A 20174-nucleotide genomic window follows, 5' to 3' on the forward strand; every position below is an offset into this window, starting at 1 on the left:
ACGCTTATTGAATCATTTATGAAGCACTTTGTGTTTGAGAAATGCTTTATAATCTCAAGTCATTCTTTAAAAGACCTTTTAAGATAAGTCAATACCATGCCTCCTGTTTCTCAGAATTTTTTCCCTAGTCCATCTGAGTGATTTGTTGGAACTTAGCAAGGGTGTAGTAAGTCAGCAGGTGCATGCTTTCTCTTTTATTAGGCTTGGGCTTGGGACACACTCTATCCTCTTTAAGAGAAAAGGGCAGTGTTGTAGAGTGACTTGTTTAAATGATAAGAGACTGTACAACACAAAACTCCTTGCTGTTTCTGGTTAGACCTTTGCAGCCAGAATGTTGTTTCTAGTTTGAGTCTGCACAATCTCTTAGTGTGTTTGGGGGACCTATCATGACCCCCAGTTAAATCCCAAGATAAGGACAGGTTGTCCTCCCACCCCAGATGCATCACAGGTCAGTACATTTAAGAGGAATTAAGTTTAGGTCTTGTTCAAACTGGGATCTATACCAAGCAATCTAGAAATCAGAGGAAGAAGTCAGAGCTGCCTTATAAGGCCTTTTGTTGCTCAAACAGTATTTCATAATTCCATAAAATTGGTTATATAAGAAAATATATAACTAAACATGCAAATTTTATTTCAGTGTGTTAGAAAATTAAAATCAAATGCTGTCACTTTGGGATGTTCAGAACAGAGTAATGGTAGCTCTTCTAAACTAAGTAATTCCTCTGAAACATGGTTTTCAGCCAGGGTAATTTTATGACAATGCTCGGAGATATTTTGGTTGTCACAACTAGGAAATGCTACTGGAATCTAGGTGGATGAGAGATGCTACTAAACTTCCTGCAGTGAAAAGCAGAAAAATGTCAGCAGTATGAAGGTTTCCACTTACCATGGAATTCTTTTGATTTTGTTTCTTAAAGATAAGGGAATAATGTTGAGGATGGTTGTAATGTCTTACTTATTTTTAATCTCTACTACAATTTTCTCTAAGGGCAAGCATGCTCTTGACAAACCACAGGTTTTAAACTAGGGGAAAAAGTTGTTTATTCCAGGTATAATTTTTTGCCTAATGCAAGAAGGTGCTTTTTAATGTTGTCTCTTAGGGAACTGAGACCATGGTGATAGTAAAAGTATACTATTAGCCAACTGAAGTAAAAATGCAGGCACTGTTAATTCTAATCACAAAAGGAAGGGTTCTCGAAACCCTCAGGAGTCTTCCTAAGAGAACAGTACTTAAGTTGGCAGTGAGTTATGAAGGATTGGATAGGAAATAAACAAGATTTTCAGGCTTTATGTCTACTTAGAGATAGCCTTGTCTCACCTCCTGCCAGCTATAAATGGTGTTTAGGAGTAAATGTAAAATCTGTGGAACAACGGTATCTAAAATATGCAAAAGCTTTCTAATAGTTAACCTGATGGCAGTCACAGCCTATGTAGACAACTAGTAGTAGCAGCAAATGGTACCACTAATCCTGTTGTCATAGTGTTTCAGGATTGTAATGTTTAGTTTCCTGCTTGGAATTTCTGCCATTTTGACCCTCTACTGGTTTTATGACCTTGGGAAGAGGGACTGAGGAAGGAGCATCTCTTTTATTACATCCTATGACTTTTCAACTTGGTCCTCTTGTTATGGGCTACTCTAGAGGAAAAGTCCTCAACCTGTTACCTCAACTTGCTTTGCCTCTTTTGTTTTAGGGGTAGGAATCAATATGCCCAGTGAAAGGAGGAGGCTGCTGTCCCCTGAGTCTTTACAGATAAAATGTGTTGGAGGTTTGGATGGACAGATAGAGAGCTTAGTATGCTGCCTGGTTTGTAGATTAAATGTTCAGTGGGTGCTAGTGGTGATTAGTACAATATGCAAGTGTTTGGACTGGGAACAGAGTTGGAAACTGTTTCAGGAGGGTAGAGTATCATTCTTGATTTTTTTTCTGCTGTGATCTCATAATAGAAGTCCCTTATGAAGTAGGTGATATTCTTGACAGATGAGAAGACAGGTTCTAAAAGCTCAAGGATGTGCTCAAGTTACCCAGGATGGAGTGACGCTGAATTTAGACTGAGTATGTTTTACTCAAAGGCCATGCCTTAGCATAGTGGATAGGGTGTGCGGCTCCTTGCAGTTATTAAATGAATGAAAGAGGGAGTTTTCAGTAACATTTCCTATGTCCTCTAGCTAGGCTCTACATGATTGAAAGAATGGATAGTTTTGTTTTTAAGTTTGAGTGCAAGTAGCCCTTTGGACATGAAGAGCTTGCTTATTGGAATATCTTATTTCCCTAAACATAGCATAATTACTCACTAAGACTGAGTCTATAGGCGTTTTTGTTTTGGTTTTTTTTTAAACTTCCCAGGTAATGCTGAAACCGCCAGGTTAAGGTATTTAGCTAGGAAACTCTTTGATTTGCTGGAGTTTGGTCAGATTCAAACTTAGTTGACTACCCTAAAAAAGAAATCAGGAAATTGAGGGAAAAATGTCTTATCAGATCTTGAGGTACTACATTTATAAATCTTGATTAACACTGAAGTTTCCTGTATTCTAACCTTGTAAAGGAATTAAAACTTTGATTCAGGGGCCAGGAAAATTAATTCAAAAAAGCAAAAAGGAAATTCAGAAATGCTCTTCACTGTCCGAGTGAGTGCCATAAATGGAAGTGACCCAATAAACTCAACCAGCAGCACTAAGCCCTTTAAATGTACAAAGTTCTAACATAGCCAGGAGACGTCAAGCACCAGCCCTTTTTTCAAACACAGTCTTGTTAAGACCCTGTTGTGAAAAGGCTTTATATGGCTGTACTATTTAGCTAAAGTACACAAGGCAAATGTGAGAACTATAAAGAACATGGAAATCCAGATGGAAGCAAGGAAATGGTTATTCAAAGTCAAACACTTCATATTTCAGCTCTATATGTAAGCAGCTGGAAAATTGTTACCCTTGTTCTTAAAACAAAAAATAGCTTGGCAGGGGGTGTAGTTCAGTGGTAGAGTGCTTGCCTGGTATGTGCAAGACCCTGGGTTGGGTTCAAGCCCCAGCACCAAGAAAAAAGAAAAAGTTGGACAGACAAAAATCAACTTTTTTTGGATCCATCAAATTTTAGACCATTCTCCAAAATGGGGAGTGACAAGCTCATCTGAGAGAAGAAAACTCAAATTGGCTTACTGGCAATAGAAGTCTCTAGAGCCATAACCTGTTTAGAAACACTTTTCATGGTAATGATTTGATGGAGGCTAAGTGTGGACTAGTGTAACTTTAAGAAATCCCTGGAGATTGCATTTTTAGAGTGGCCCCTACAGTAGTAAACTTCACTTCTATCAGAGTTTCACATCTAGAGGTATCTTTTGTGACTCTGGCAAGGAGGATAAATTAGTTCAACCTCCGTGGAGTGGGGGTGAGGGGCAATTTGCAATAATTATCAAAACTATAGCTGAGGGTTGGGGTTGTAGCTCAGTGAGAGAGCACTTGTCTAGCACCTGTGAGACACTGCGTTCAGTCCTCAGCACCACATAATCATTATGAAACAACACCCAGAACCCCCTTTACAGAGGTCTACTCTCTAGGGTAAAACATAGCCAGAGCCTTATCCCTGTTAGGAAAAGGGCATTCCCACTCCAGCTTTACACTAGTCTTCCTTCCTGTCTTACCTAAGGGAAAAAAATAGTCAGCAGGGATCAGGACTTCAAGGAAATAGATCGGAAATGCTGCAACCAGGGATGGGAGGATAGAAAAGCTGTACCACTGGAGGAATAATTGGATAGATCATAGACCCACTGAAATACAGATTTAATCTGGAGTTTATGGAATACCTCCCTCCACTGCCACAATACCAATGGGTTCCAGTGTAATCACAGTGATTATAGCTAAAAGCCCTTCTCTGAGAAGCAGTTAGGGAAATTCAGAGTTGAGAGGCAAAAAACAGACACCAGAGGAAGGTGAAGCCTCTGGTGCCTAAAACATCACAGACATGAAACAGTCTCAGCTCCTTGGCTAGATTGCCATAAACCTTCACACTTGTGGCCTGTCTCTTCAGTTTACATTTCCTAGTGTTACATGTGTGGCTTTTAACAAGAAATTAATAAGTCGTGCCCAAAAGCAAGAAAAAAAAGAGAGAAAGCAGAATGAGAGAGGTATGGTCACAAATGTTATCAATTTAAAGTAACTATAATTAATACATCAAAAGGTCCAATGAAAAAAGGCAAACAAGCAAGAACAGATGCATGATAGAAGCAAAAACTTAGAATAAAAAAGCAAATACTGAAAAGCACTGTACTAGGAACAAAGATTGCTCTCAGGGGACCCATTAGTAGACTGAACATATTTGAGGAAAAAAATCAGTGGATTTGAATATAGGTTAATAGAAATGTCCCAAAATGAAATGCAAAGAAAAACCATAGGAAGAAACAACAGAACATCCAAAAACTAGGATCATTTCAAAAGATACAGTGTACATGTATATGGAAAAAATGTACATTTGAAGAGGAAAAAAATATATATTTGAAGTAATGACTGAGACCTTTGACACCAAATCACAGATCGGGGAAGCTGAGAGAACACCATGCATAATAATTTTTTTAAAAAAAATAACATCTAGTGGGCTGGGGTTGTGGCTTTTTATCAAGAGAAGAACTTATCTTTTATCAAGAGGAGAACTGAGACAGAGTTTACTTTGTCCAGTGTCACACAGCCAGGAAAAAGTGAAACTAGAATTCTCACCCTCATCTTTGTGATCCTAAAACCTGTGCCTGTGTGATGGATACTGCCGCCATTTGGATTGCAAAGTTTGGCCAAAGCCCATGCCAGAGCATTCACCCCAATAGGCGGTGCTTGGGGACTCTGGTGTGCCAGGGTCTCTGACTTGCTGGATATCAGTGCCCCAAGAGCTCGCACAGTTGCCTTGATTCCAGCATTTTTGAGGAGGCCAATATGAGCAAAGACTCATTAGCATCAGCCAAAGGAAAATTTAAGAGAATTTGGTTACAAAACTGGGATGGCCGTCCTTGCTCAGCAGAGGTAAACACTGCAGCTTTGTCATTACTTAGCTTTCTCGGTACATTTCCTTTCCTTTCTAGCTAGATTACTTTAATCCAGTTGTTTTCATGTTCAGTAAATCCAAACCATGTTTAACCGGTTTATTCATTGGAGTGTCTCTGAGGTGAAGAAAGTTTTGTCCTTTCAACTGCACTGGGGATTTGCTGTCTTCATTCTGCAATGGGATTTTCCTGGATCTGTAATCTGAACACTTTGACCTGTGGAATTTTTTTTCCCCCCTCTAGGAGCAAATGTGAGACTTGACCCTTTGTGTGCTGTGGAGCAGAAACAATACTCTTCTTCTCCCCTTGAGGACAGTAGTAATTGATGGCAGGAATGTTAATCATTTGGCTATGGCTTCTTCTCAGCCTTGCTGTAGCCAACTCCCTGCTTGCCTATGTTACCTCATTGAGAACAGACCTATCATTTTGTGACAGCATTCTTGAGGTTTTGCTTAAGAGAGTTGACAGTCTGACAAACTGAAGAGTGAGTTGGTCTCAGTAGTCTTCAATTGGTGAGACCATTGGTCCTTGTAGATATTACTGGGAGGATAAATTGGTAAAACCTCCATGGGGCTGGGGTGGGGGGCAATTTGGCAATAATTATCAAAACTATAAGCTGAGGGTTGGGGTTGTAGTCAGTGGAAGAGCACTTGTCTAGCACCTGTGAGACACTGGGTTCAAATCTCAGCACCACATAAAAATAAATAAATGTGTTGTGTCCACCTACAATTAAATATACATACACATTAAACTATAAGCTGAGGAATTGAACTTCTAGAAATTTATTTCAAACATACTTTGTTTTGAGAAATGATACTTAGAGAATATAGATATTTTCTTTTGAGCATTAATTGAATCAAGTTAACATTTTTTTCCTGTTTTGGGGGTACTGGGTGACCCAAAGACAGGTGAGAGCAACATTTCACTGTCTACCCTTTAAAAAACAAACATCAGGGACTGGGGATATAACTCAGTTGTTTGAGTGCGTGCCTCACATGCAAAGGCCCGGGTTCAATCCCCAGCACCACCAAAAAAAAAAAAAAAAATTCAGGACTGGAGTGGAGTTCACTGGTAGAGTACTTGCCTAGCAATGTGTGAGGCCCTGGGTCCAATCCCCAGCACTGCAGAAATAAAAGGTAAAACATAAAAATCCTTTCTATTTTAAAATAATTTTCAATTTATAGAATAATTATAAGTATAAAATAAAGAGTTCTCATAACTTCCTTACCCAATTTCTCTGCATACTGACATCTTATATGACCACAGCACATTTGTTAAAACTAAGAAACCAATATCAGTACATTATCATTAACTAAACTCTGTCCTTTGATTTTTACTATTTTTTCTACTAATATCCTTTCTCCATCCAGGATCTATTTCAGGAAACCACATTGTGTTTAGTAGTCATGTCTTTTTGGTCTCCTGTAGTTTGTAACATGTATGTCCTTTTGGACTTCGTATCATGTGACTATTGACTAGTCAAAAATAAGTTTTTTAAAAGAATCAGACTTTGTAGAGTCATAGGGTGTTAGAACTGTAATGAATCTTAGAAGCAACCAAATCTGAGCCTCTCCTCTGCTTGCATATGTGGGAAGGGCAGTAAACAGGGGCCTCCCCTAACGGCAGACCCAGAGCCCAGGCTGGAAACCAAGGGGAGGGGCTGGAAACCAAGGGGAGGTGCTGGGAACCAGAGAGTCCTGGGGAGAAATTGAAAGAACATATGTTTGGGTTTTTTGGGTTTTTGCTTTTGTTTGTTTGTTTTTGTACCAGGAATTGAACTCAAGGGTGCTTAACCATTGAGCTGTATCCTCAGCCTCCTCCGTTTTTTGGTGGGAAGGTGGGTAGTAGGGATTGAACTCAGGGGTACTCAACCACTGAGCCATATCCCCATCTATTTTGTATTTTATTTAGAGACAGGGTCTCACTGAGTTGCTCGTTTTTGTTGAGGCTGGCTTTGAACTTGTGTTCCTCCTGCTTCACCCTCCCGAGCCACTGGGCCTTTTTATTTTTATTTTTGAAATAGGGTCTCACTAAGTTGCTTAGGACCTTTATAAATTGCTGAGGCTGGTCTCGACCTTGCAGTTCTCCTGCCTCAGACTGTGGAGTCACTGGGATTGCAGGCATGTGTCACTGCACCAGGCTTTGAAGTCCTCTAATCTTGAGTTCAGTCCTGGCCCTGCATCATTGTTATCTGGCTGCTTATGTAATTTTTAAAATTTTTTAAGATCGGCTGGGGATGTGGCTCAAGCGGTAGCACGCTCGCCTGGCATGCGTGCGGCCCGGGTTTGATCCTCAGCACCACATACAAACAAAGATGTTGTGTCCGCTGAAAACTAAAAAATAAGTGTTGAAAATTCTCTCTCTCTCTCCCTCCCTCTCTCACTCTCTCTTTATAAAAAAAAAAATTTTTTTTAAGATCTACCCATGTTATTTTGTGTATCAGTAGTTTGCTTTAAAAATTTAAAAAGCAGTTCCTTGAGAAAATATTTATGATTTCTTTTTTTTTTAAAGAGAGAGAGAGAGAAAGAATTTTTAATATTTATTTTTTAGTTTTCGGTGGACATAACATCTTTGTTTGTTTGTGGTGCTGAGGATCGAACCTGGGCAGCACGCATGCCAGGCGAGCGCACTACCGCTTGAGCCACATCCCCAGCCCTATTTATGATTTCTAAATACTTATGTTTTTCCATTTTTGATCTGTACTTAGGCAGAAAAGTTACCCACTGACCAGACTCTTCCCTTCCAGGACACACTAGCACATTGCAACACCAAGTAAAAACTTGCTGTGTCCTTAGTCCAGGCCAAGGTATATTGCTGCTGGGGAGAGTCTGAGGGGGAAGCAGTGGGAATGGAGCACTGTGAGATGACACCGTCATTCCTCTGAGAGGAAGTTGGAAGAAAGTTCCAAATGTGAGCACTGCATAAATGCCTTCCATATTAAGCAGGGAACTGGGGGCTGAGGCACACACCTGTAATCCCAGTGACTCAGGAGGCTGAGGCAGGAGGATTAAAAGTTCAAGGCTAGCAATTGGGTGAAACCCTGTCTCAAAAATTAAAAAAAAAAATTTAAATTTTAAGTGGACGCTGACCCAAAAGGGACTACCAGAGGCTCTAATGCATCCTAGACCCAGAAGCACTCGACAACTGAACTATATCCCCAGTCCCTGATGTTTTTTTAAAGGGCATACAGTGAAATGTTTCTCTCACCTCTGTCCTTGGGACTGTAAGATTACTTGAAAGAGCAAGCAGTCCTTGCTCCCATTTTCCTAGGAAGTCCCCCTACAATGGGGGCTGGTATCACAGACCTGCGCTCCTGTCCACAGGAAAAACTGGGGATCCCCAGACATGGTGCTTCCACCTCAGTGGTCTCTGGGAAGATGTCCTGTCTGCTGATGTCACCCCCTGCACGTGCTGGCACTGAGGTTTGAAGCAGGTATAAGTGGTAGACTGGTCTCTAGGTTGCACTAGAGCCTGTGGTAGTCCCCGCTTCAGCTCTTGCAGAATACTGACCCCTGAACCTCTGCTAAGTTCTCCAGGCGATCATAGACCCAGTGGTCACCCCTGCCCTCTGCAGAGGAGTCTGTCACTTTGCCCTGCTGTGGTGAGGCCTTAGCTTTTGGGTCAGCTTCCACTTCCCAGGTGTTTTAGTCAGCTTTTTTACTGCTGTGACCAAAAGACCTAACAACCACAACACAAAGGAGGAAAGGTTATTTGGTGCTCATGGGTTTCAAAGGTCTCAGACCACAGATGGCCAACTCCATTGTTTTGGGCCTAAGGTGAGGCAGGGTGTGGAAGAGGAAAACAGCTCAGGACATGGCAATCAAGAAACAGAGAGGGACTAAGCTTGGCACACCAGGGACAAAACATACCCTAAAAGCACACCCCTAGCAACCCACCTCCTTCAGCCATACCCTTTCTGTCTACACTTATTGTCCAGTTAATCCATTCAGGTGGATTAATGCACTGATTAGGTTAAGGGTCTCCACCCGATCATTTCACCTCCATCCTTTCCTGCCTTATCTCTCATATAAGTTTTTGGGGCACATCTAGTATCTGAACCATAACACTAGGGAACTGAGAATATTAAACTTGGGACCTTGCTTGTCTTTTCACAGGGTGTGGCCAGGTTGGTTTGGCCACCTCAGATTATTGTTGGTTAGCAGAATCCAAACAGGTCTGGGGGCAGAAAGCTCACCCCAAAGTTACCCTCACTTCCTGTCCCTCCTGCCCCCAGGTCAGAGGGAGGCCTGAGGGAAAACTGGGACACCTATGTGAGCATGATTCACCTGCCTTCACACTCAAGGACTGTGAAAAAAAGAACTTTCTTTTCACTTTCTCTTCTTCACCCAATCAGCAGCAAGCCTGTGGCTTCACTGTCAGGCCAAACATAATGTTTTCTTTTCTTTTTTTTTTAAATTTTTTAAACATTTATTTATTTATTCTAATTTGTTATATATGACAGCAGAATGCATGTCAATTCATAGTACACAAAGTAGAGTCACACCATTCGTGTCTTCACACACGTACTTAGGGTCATGATGTCCATCTCATTCCACCATCTTTCCTACCCCATGCCCCTTCCTTTTCCCTCCCTCCCCTTTGCCCCATCTAATATTCCAAGTACAATGTTTTCTACAGGACAAATGCAACAGGTCTCACTTGGTTCTTCAGGTGCTGCCCACGAAAAAAAGGAATTTGTAATACTCAGTTATAGCCTGGCTTTGTAATATTATTATATGGTTTAAACCAATATCAGAAGCAAATCTTGCCTCCTCTTCCTCTTCTTTCATTCCTTTTTTTTTTTTTTTTAATATTACTGTAGGGCTGGGTATGTGGCTCAAGCAATAGCGTACTCGCCTGGCGTGCGTTCGGCCCGGGTTCGATCCTCAGCACCACATACAAAGATGTTGTGTCCGCCGATAACTAAAAAATAAATATTAAAATTCTCTCTCTCTCCCTCTCTCACTGTCTCTTTAAAAAAAAAATATTACTGTAGATGTACACAAAATCTTTATTTGTTTATTTCTATGCAGTGCTTAGGATCAAACCCAGTGCCTCACGCACGTGAGGCAAACACTCTATCATGGAGCTACAGCCCCAGCCTTTCTTTCATTCCTTTTTATAACAAATCCTAACATTTCTCTTAGGCAAATGAATGCATCAGCCAGATGAGGCCAAAACAAAATCCTCAGAAAAGCATGCAAACACAAAAACTTATTGAACCATTTTAAAATATTACCCGTAACCATCAGGGTTCCGGTAGAAAACAGCTGGCCACTTGGATTTAAATTTTATAATTTGAGGAGAGTTTGAGAAAAGGACTATCTACATAGATGAGGGCAAGTTATAGAGAAGCCACAGGGACAGAGCAGCTTCCAGAGGCTGTAACTGTGGAACCATTGTCACCTGGGGTTGGAAAAGAAGGTTCTGGGCAAGAGCTGTGGAAAGGAACACCTGGCCTATAATTCCAGAAACTTTTATATATATATATATATATATATATATATATATATATATAATTAATTCAAATGACCCTCTAATTGACAAAATGTTGGAGTAGGCAATTGTACAGAACTGGTCCTGTCTAGTTCCTAATAAAAGAGGAGAAAGCTAGGTTGATCCCAAGGAGGGGAAAACTCAAATTGGCCAAAACTTGACTTCTGAGCTTGCCAAGCACTTGCCTGCAGCACTTCTGAGGAAGGAGGGACCAAAAAAGGGTGAGGCCCAGCCTCCCTGAATCTGGGGCTCAGTCATGATGCTTCCTTGTGCCCTCTTCAACCTCTTTCCAGAGATTGGCAGTGCTTCTCAGAGTGAATATGTGCAGTATGAAATTTACTTCAAAGCCACAGAAATTTTATAAAAGTTACTAATTCCACTAAAATGTGCATTTGCCGACCCTTTTTGAAATAAAGGACAAAAGGACTTGAGAAAAGTGCATTGACTTTTCAAAGATGATATAATCTAGCTACTGGGTTCATGGTATGTCATTTTACCCTTGATGCTGTGCTATTACAATAATAAGGTAATTAAGAGAGAAAACTAAAATTCAGCAAAAAATAAGACAATATGAGATAGAAAGCTGATTGAAAAATGTATGTTGGCAATATATTTTTCTTTAAAGTATCATCACAATTATTAATCATTTATAACTCTTCTCATAACTCATACTTAAAAGAAAAACAAGGTCAAGAATAAGCTCGTGAATTGGGCACAGTAGTGCACGCCTATAATCCCAGCAGCTCCAGAGGCCAAGGCAGGAGGATGGGGAGTTCAAAGCCGACCTCAGCAAAAGCAAGGTGCTAAGCAACTCAGTGAGACCCTGTCTCTAAATAAAACACAAAATAGGGCTGAGGATATGACTCAGTGGTTGAGAACCCCTGAGTTCAATCCCCAGTACCCCCTCTAACAAAAGAATAAGCCCATGATATACTCTAAGCATGTATAATATGTCAAAATACATACTACTTGGGGTTAGGGTTGCAGCTTAGTGGTAGAACACTTGCCTAGCACATGTGTGGCACTGGGTTTGATTCTCAGCACCACATATAAATAAATAAATAAATAAATAAGGGTCCATCAACAACTAAAAAAAAATTTTAAAATATACTCTACTGTCATGTATATCTAAAAAGAAAAAGAAAAAAAAAAGAATAAGCCCATGATCACTGCCCTGAAACAAAACAAAACACAAGGGCTGGTCAGCTTGACTCTACTCTTCAGAGTGTATAAAGGAAGGGGAACTAATGCAACCAGCAGAAAGTTAGACAGACATTTTTCCTGTACCACTGAAACCCAATGTTAAAGAAAGAACAGATTGAAAAACTGTCAGATGGCTTTGGCTTGGGAAAGATGGAGGCTGTCATGTGAAGCCTGTGTGTATATAGGGTTGGGCTGCCAGGAACCATGGAGGACCCAATGGTAAATCGAATCATCCTGCACTGACCCCTTCACTAAGCTGACTGCTCAGATGGCCCACTCTTCCCCATGCAGGTAGAAGAGACAGATCCCACCCAAGTGGCTACCACTGGAATATTGATTCCTGGAACAAATCACTAGGGGATTCACTATGAGTTCCTTTTGTGACTAGAGCTCACATGCTGTTGACACATGTCTAGTGACACTGCCTTGTGGGAGAGCCAATGCCCAGCAAATACCAATGAACAGCCAGGTGGGAGAGAAGCTATAGTGTGACCCACTTTTTGAAAAGACATTTACTCCAATCTTGTGCTCAATCCTGGTGCTAATTGGAAGAGCTCCAGATGAAAGCAATTTCTCTTGGTGTCTCTTGGTATCACTGGTGTTCCCTGAAGAAATTCAGGGCAAGCCTCAGGGAGTGTTTCAGGAAGTATGGAGCTGGCAATAGTTATATCAGGATTGCTAGATGCAGATTCCCAGGTCCTACCTCCCACTTGGGTCCCAGTCTCAAGAAGTAGGAACCAGGAATCTGCATGTTAGACAATCTCGGAGGGTAGGTCTTATTCATACTATTCCATGGATTGTGCATTTATTTTGTTAGACATTTTTATTGAGCCTAATTGTCCAAAACAGCAAATGGCTGGTAAATCATGGCACATACCAAGTAACAGAATTATTATGAGAACACTAAAAGGAATTCTGAGAGTTTATAGCTGCTAATAAAAACTGTCAGTGATAGAATGTTAAGAGGGCTGTCAGAATGCAAAACACGTTCACTTTGATTACAAAGATGTTAACATATATAGGTACATGTGCACAAACTAGAAAAATAGGCAAAGTGAAAATGATTGTATTGGAGAGGTAGAATTTGTAAGTGATTTTCCCCCTTCAAGATTTGTGTATAAAAGAGAATAAAATAAATAATAAAAGAGAATAAAATCATGGTATTTGCAGGTAAATGGATGGCGTTGGAGAAGAGAATGCTAAGTGAAGTTAGGTAATCCCAGAAAACAAATGCAGAATGTTTACTCTGATACAAGGAGGCTGGGATAAGGAGGGGGAGCATGGGAGGAATTCATAAACTCTAGATAGAGCAGAGAGGGGTGGGAGGGAAAAGGAGGGAGCAGGGGATTAGCAGGGATGGTGGAATGTGATAGACATCATCATCCAAAGTACATGTATAAAGACATGAATTGGTATCAACATACTTTATACATAACCAGAGATATGAAAAAGTGTGCTGTATACATGTAATAAGAATTGTAATGCATCCCACTGTCATTTATTTTTTAAAAAATCAATAAAAATTGAGAAAAAAATAAATAAAACAACAAAAAAAGATTTGTGTATAGTATTATCTAAAACAAAGAAAGTTGGGCCGGGGTTGTAGCTCAGTGGTTGAGCGCTTACCTCACATGTGTGAGGCACTGGGTTCGATTCTCAAAGCCACAGTAGATAGATAGATAGATAAATAAATAAGTAAATAAATGAAATATATTGTGTCCATCTAAAACTAAAAAAAAAGTTAAAAAAAAAAAAAGAAAGTCACTTTGCACATTGTTATAGTGTTGTATTTTAAAGAAAATAGCCATCTCCTTTCCTCTGGCCCACATACTACCCACCATGTATATATCAAGTGTTCCAGAAGGCATTTCATGTGTTATTAAGGAAATCAGGCAGCCCAGCTCTCCCAGGAGGGAAACAGCCTCTTCCTAGGGATAGTCTCATCATGCAGCAGTAAGAAGCTTGGGGTTACTTGGGCTGCACAGAGGGAGCCAAGTATTCATTGCTCTGGGCTCAGTTGTAGTTCATGAGGTTCCAGAGTATCACTAAAAATGGGGTCCAGTTAGGTATGTATCACTCTCTTGGGTCTTATAACCTCAACCTCCCTTCTGAACTACAGATCATCTGAATCCACTGCTCTTCCCCAACCACACATGGGTTGCCCAGTGTGTAGAAGGAATCCACTGATCTTCCCCTTTCCAAGGATGCTGGGGAGACCCTTGCTCTTGCAGAGAGTTTAGGTTGGGCAAGAACTGACTTTCTCATTTTAACATTCAGGGAAGACGAAGACTGCAGTTTGCTAGTCCCTGGGGGAAGCTTTGGGAGTCAGCCTGGGGACAGAGCGCCTCCCTGCACACCAGGCCCTCCCCTTTTCCAGCCTCCCACAGACCCTAGATGCTCTGCTCAGAATCACAGGCTGCTGCCAATTACAAAAGGACTCTTAACTCCGTTTTCGCAGCCCCTTGATTGATAGCACTGGTGAGTGAAATTATAAGCCTTAATGATCACGTTAATTTCTGGGGAAAGGGAAGCGGTCAGAAGAGGTTCTCAATCACAAGCGCCACAATCAGCTGGGTGAGTTCAATGACAGGCCAGAGCAGGAAAAGAGAGGGAAGAATTAACTTTTTAAAAGGTCATCAGAGAGTAGGGGGAGAGAAGCCAGGCATGAGGGACGAGGGTCACCCACAATCCTGGAGTCTGAAGATATACCTTCTTTTCTGGGTTCTGACCCCTGGAGTCATTTAGGGGGCTTTAAAAATACTGAAGGTAGAGTGTGGGCTTATCATGCAAGAGATCCTGGATTCACTACCTCCCTTCTACCACCACCCCCAAAACAAAACAAAACAAAAAACCTTGATGCCTGGGCCCCATATAGAGATGCTGGTGCGATTGGTCTGCGATGTAACCAGGACACGGAGTTTTGAAATCTCCCCAGGTGATACCAAGTGCAACCAGGATTGAGAAGGATGTGTCTAAATGAAAAAACAATTAGTAGCATAAGTAGCCAAGTTTGAGTACATCTGTAAACGTCCTTACTCTGATTAGTTCTTGCCACCAAGAAGAATGTTCTGGTAATCTCCTGGCTCCACAATAAGGTGTTAGATCAGAAGGAGGGGAATTAGACATTGAGCCTAGTACTCCCTTTCACAGATGAAACCCCAGAGGAGCAGAGAGCTGATGTGCCCAAGATCACATTGGTCTTAACTAGAACCCCGGCCTCTTCACCTGGGCTGGTGCTCCTTCTCCTGGGCTTATGGCTGGGGAGAAGATGCCCTGGACTGATTATTGGTGGGTCAGGAGCTATAGCTTGTCTTCTAGACTCCATGAAAGAGTAAGCCAAATCTTAGTGTCCTGGGACAGTGTGATTGGCCTGTATTAGAGATACATATAATCTTCATTCTGAAAACTAAACCCATGACCTTGGCATTCTCAATACATTGACTCCACTCACGGCTTCCCAGAAGAGCACTATAGCACTTTGTCACATCACAAAGATGCCCAGGATATGTGGCAACATCCTGGTTTCTTTATCCGAGAGTCTGCTCTCTGCCATACTGCTGACAAGCCCAGCTGACAGTGTGCAGCTGAAAGTGTTGATGACCTTCTTGAACAGTGTCTGTGAAGGTCAGCAGTATTCAGAGAAAAAGGCTACTTCATGTTCCAAATGAGTTCCAAAAATCTCACAACATTAAAAATACAGACTACATGGAAAATAAGCCATTTTGGCATTTGTGGTAAAAGTTATTTAGAGTTATTTAGTTTTTATAGAGAGTTAATGTTCTTTAGTTTCCACCTAAGCTAAGAATTAAATCCAAGGCCTCATATATGCTAAACGCATGCTTTACCGCTGAGCTACACTCAATCCCCACGTAACTGGGCTTCTTAGATCAGCATCTTAGTTACAGAAAGCATCAGACAAGCTATTTCTACATTTTCACTCGCCTACTTTGTATTGACTTCATTGTGACATGGATACTCCCAAAATTTAATGAAGAAGAGGCCTGGGCTGGAAATATGGGGAAACCAAGCTCTGACCATGGGTACAGGGTGAGACCTACTTAGCCAGTCCAATAAGCATTGTAAAAGAGGCATTTTCATAATAGAAACATATGCATTCTCTGTATTTTTCTAATAGCTTCTGAAGTGTTCATCAAGCCTGTGTCTGATTAAGCACTTTTAAATTCTGAGCAATGAAATGGGCCCTCTCATACCCTCTTGGCAGGAGTGCAAATTGATACAACCCTTTTGGAGAGCCATTTGGCTGTAGCTATCAAAATTAAAAATGCATATAATCTTTGACCCAGAAACACCACTTCTAAGAATTTATCCTACAGCAATTCTCCCACAAGTCCTCAAAAGTGTACATAGAAGCCTGGTTCTTTGCAGTTTCATTTGTTATAATGAAAAACTGCAAGTAACTTTAAGTCCATCAACAAAGAATTACTTGGATAAACTAGAGGGTATTGTAAAATGGAATGTTAGGCAGATAAATTGAATGAGATGGAGCCTTGTGTACCCACTGGAAGAGAGTCACACACGTGCACACATATGTGCATGCATGTGCACAAACACACACAAAGTTTATAGAAAAGTAGGGTGTTTCCATTTTTATAAAAATGATTAAGGAAGGCAGCCATTTACAGGTCTCTGGCCAATGGGGTCAGTTCTTGGACTTTTCGATTTGATTAAAAACTTCAAACTGTAAGTAAAATAATTTGAAAGTCTCCATTCAGTTGCTGAACACATCTCCTGTTCTCCCTCTTCCCTAGCATCAAAGGACAACTAAAAGTCATTCAAATGCAAATGCAAGTAAGGCTTCTACCCAATGGTCATGATATAGAAATAACCCTTGAAAAAGGACCCTCCCAGATTCAGAAAACCCATCTGCCAAAGGGGAAGTTCTGCAGTTTTTGACTACAGTACAGGCTCATTCTCTCATACAAACATTTAAATTGTCTATTTTGAACCTGTATATTCAGAGACCACTGCAGAACCTCTCCTACTACACCAGCCACTAGAGGATGTCCATCTTAAAACTATGAGAGTAAGTGGGGTCTTAAAGGACCCAAGGAAGTCATCTTGAGTAGAAATCTCCCAAATCTAGACGAAATAGCTCCTGATTTCTGGGCCTTTTCAAAAGTTGAGAGTCAGATTTAGTTCTTGTTTGTAATGGCAGAGATGCCCCCAGACAAAGACATTCCAGAGGGAATCAGTATCCTATGGCTTGCCATAGGAATCCTATTCCCTTTTAATTTTACCGAAACTACTTGAAGTAGATTATGACTGTACTAGATTTTATTATGGTTCAGTGAATCTCCTCCCCTTGTCCCACCTCCATGGGAAGAGAACGCTCCCCTGCCCTCTTGAGGTTGAATTTGGCCTTATGTCTGGATTTGGCCAGTGAAAAGTGAGCAAATCTAGGCAAGTAGCATCTTTAAATGCATTTGCGTGGTTGGTCTTGCCTTTTGCACTTCAGCTGCTGTCATGAGAAGAAGCTGCTCTAGAGAAAGAAGCTGCCAATCTTGAATGAGGAAGCCCTGGAGCCAAGCCCTGCAGAGCCAAGGTGACAGGCAATCCTGTGAGCAAGGAATTAAGTTTGTGGTTACAAACTTTTGGTGTTGTTTGTTAGCCAGAAATATTAAAACTAAACTGGACTAATATATAAATGGACAGCCTCAGACCCATCACCCAATTTACCAAATCTTATCTTTGATCTCATAGGTGTGTCAGACTTTTTCCCTTATAAAATAAACCATTACAGAAACATTTTATAATCCTCTTGGTATCCCTCATAAATCCCACCAATACCCCGTGGTAACCACTATCATGATTTATCATTTATCTTAAATATTCATGCTCATTTTAAATGTTGGCGATACATTCATATATCCATAAACATTATCTAGTATTAGTCTGTGGATTGTAAAACCTAATATAAATGATGCCAAGCTGTATGCATCCTTTGCAGTTCACTTCTCCCCTCCCCTCATGACCCATGAGGAAGTTGGGTGCAGTGGTGCAAACCTATAATCCCAGTGGCTTGGGAGGCTGAGGCAGGAGGATCACGAGTTCAAAGCCAGCCTCAGCAACTTAGCAAGACCCTGTCTCTGAATAAAATATTTTAAAAAATGGGATGTGTGCATGTGCTGGGGATGTGGCTCAGTGGTAAAGTACTCCTGAGTTCAACCCCTGGTACCAAAAAAAAAAAAAAAAAAAGACTCATGGTGAAGTGTGGGCTCTAGTCATGCCCTTTAGCTACCCTGTCTATCTACCGTATCTATTGTCTATTGATTGACATTTAGTTGTTAAATATAAACAGAATTGCAAGGGACCTCCTTATATACATATTTGAGTACCTCTTTGATTTTCTGTTTTTGGTGAATGTGTGTGAGAGAGACTTGGGATCAAACCCAGGGCCTCAGGCATCCTAGGCAAGGGCTCTACCACTGAGCTACCTCCTCAGCCCAACCTTGCTTTTCTCTGTGAAATCAGTAGAAAAGTACATGACTGGTGGAGCTTTCACACATACAGGTCTACAAGGCCATTCTGTCTAAGTGCAGAGGGATAAGCAACCCTTGCTGGGGCTGCCTCCCAGGAGGCCAGAGTGCCATGACCTTGGGCACCTGGATTTCTACTACTGGCCTCTGGCAGTGGGACCAGTGTCCTGAGATTTGCTGGGAACATCTGGATGACTGTCTCTGGCTCCTTCCACATCTTACTTAACAGTAGAGATCTTCATGCTTTATCTTTTTGATCATTCAAGTTCCTGGTCAGGACTGAAATGTTGGCAAGAGAGTTACAAACAGAGGAGGGAATGAAGACCGTTAATCGGCCTCTTTCTTCCTCACACAGCAATTTTTCTAACAGATGCAATTACATTTGAGAGCTGTAGAGAACGGAATCTTATGTTTTATTTCTTTATTCATCATTTTACAAATGGGATTCACTGTAAAAAGGAAATTGCCTTTGTGGTTCTGTTCCTTCGGCTCTGTGCTGCAGTGCTCTGAGCCTTGGTTTTAACACCAGCTGTAGCTGCTGCCACCTCATATCTGGGGAGTGAGAACCCACCAGGGAGGGTGGTAAATAAATCAGGCAGAGTTTGTTTAAATTCAATATATTTTTATTCTTTGTAAATACAATGAGTACAACCTTTTAACTTCACAAATCAGTTAATTCACTTTGTACAAGAAAAGTTTTACTCCTCCTATGATAGTCCAAGTGCTGAAATTTTCTTCTCAGTGCTAGTACCTAATAAATCAAAATGTGAAAAGTACAGCAGCTATTTAAAAATGTTTGTTTCTACATTTCCGTAAGTATAGATTCATACCAAAGGAGCAGCTTATAGCATAGGATGATGTGGTGCATGTGTGTGTGTGTGTGTGTGTGTGTGTGTGTGCGCGCGCGTGCCTCTGTGTGTGTGAGAGTGTGTGTGTGTGTGTGTGTGTGTGTGCGCGTATTCAAGGCTTTACTAGAAACCAGAGTTTTCTGAAAGGCATTGAAGAGTCTCAGGCTGTTAGCAATGGATCAATCAGGAAACCGCTTGGTGCTCATCTCCTTGAAGTTCCTTCTGGCATTGTGTCCACTTTTGTTTACTGTCTGCTGTGACTTGCTGAACCACGAGTGTGGACCCCATTGCCTTTGGTTTCAGCATGACCTTAAAGGGACAGCAATCTGCCTCACTCAATCACTCATCTCACTTATTTGGTTTTGCTGTTTTTACTCATCTTCCCTCGACTTGTGTTCTTTTTAGTAAAGCTCTTCTATTTTTGAGATGTTATCCAACCTGAAATCCTGGTGAGAATCTCATTTTTGTCCACCAATTCCTTTGACAAGGTTGCCTGGCCTATGGTATTAAAAGAGAAGGAAAAGGAAAAGTGGGGGGGTGTGGAGAAGAAGATGAAGAAAAAAAAAGAGAAAGGGGGAAAAGGAGATAGAGGAAAAGCAAATCACACAGCATAAGCTAATTTTCACGTATTAACTCGGTTCTGAAGGCCACTTAATGATGTATTACAATAGAAGGAAAACTTTTGATAATACTCTCGATTTCAAACCTAACCATTCTTTTTAAAATAAATTCTCCAACATAACATAGTTCCGAAGGCTGCAGTAGGATGTTATACACAGAACTATATTGGGTCACCCAACTCTATGTGCTAATAAGGAAAGGAAAGTACGACTTGTCTTTCAGCTTTTGAAGCTTGGCCAGATCTTCCAGGTCAGAGGCAGAATAGCTCGGCCTGTGGCAGCCCCCAGTTTTCCCCTCCCAGGGCACAGCAGCTGTGACTTCCTGCCACGCAGTCCTCTTGCACCCCCTTTCCTTCCTGGCTGCCCTGCCCTGGTGGAGGCAGCAGGTCTTAGCTACTGAACTGTTGTGTGTCAGTTGGCATTTTTTTCCTGAAGGCTACACATTCCCAGGTTTCTGCTTCCTGAAGGGTTTGTTAGTTGAGGCTTGTTCT

This window comes from Callospermophilus lateralis, chromosome 6 (assembly GCF_048772815.1).
Source record: "Callospermophilus lateralis isolate mCalLat2 chromosome 6, mCalLat2.hap1, whole genome shotgun sequence".
NCBI classification, from domain to species: Eukaryota; Metazoa; Chordata; class Mammalia; order Rodentia; family Sciuridae; genus Callospermophilus; species Callospermophilus lateralis.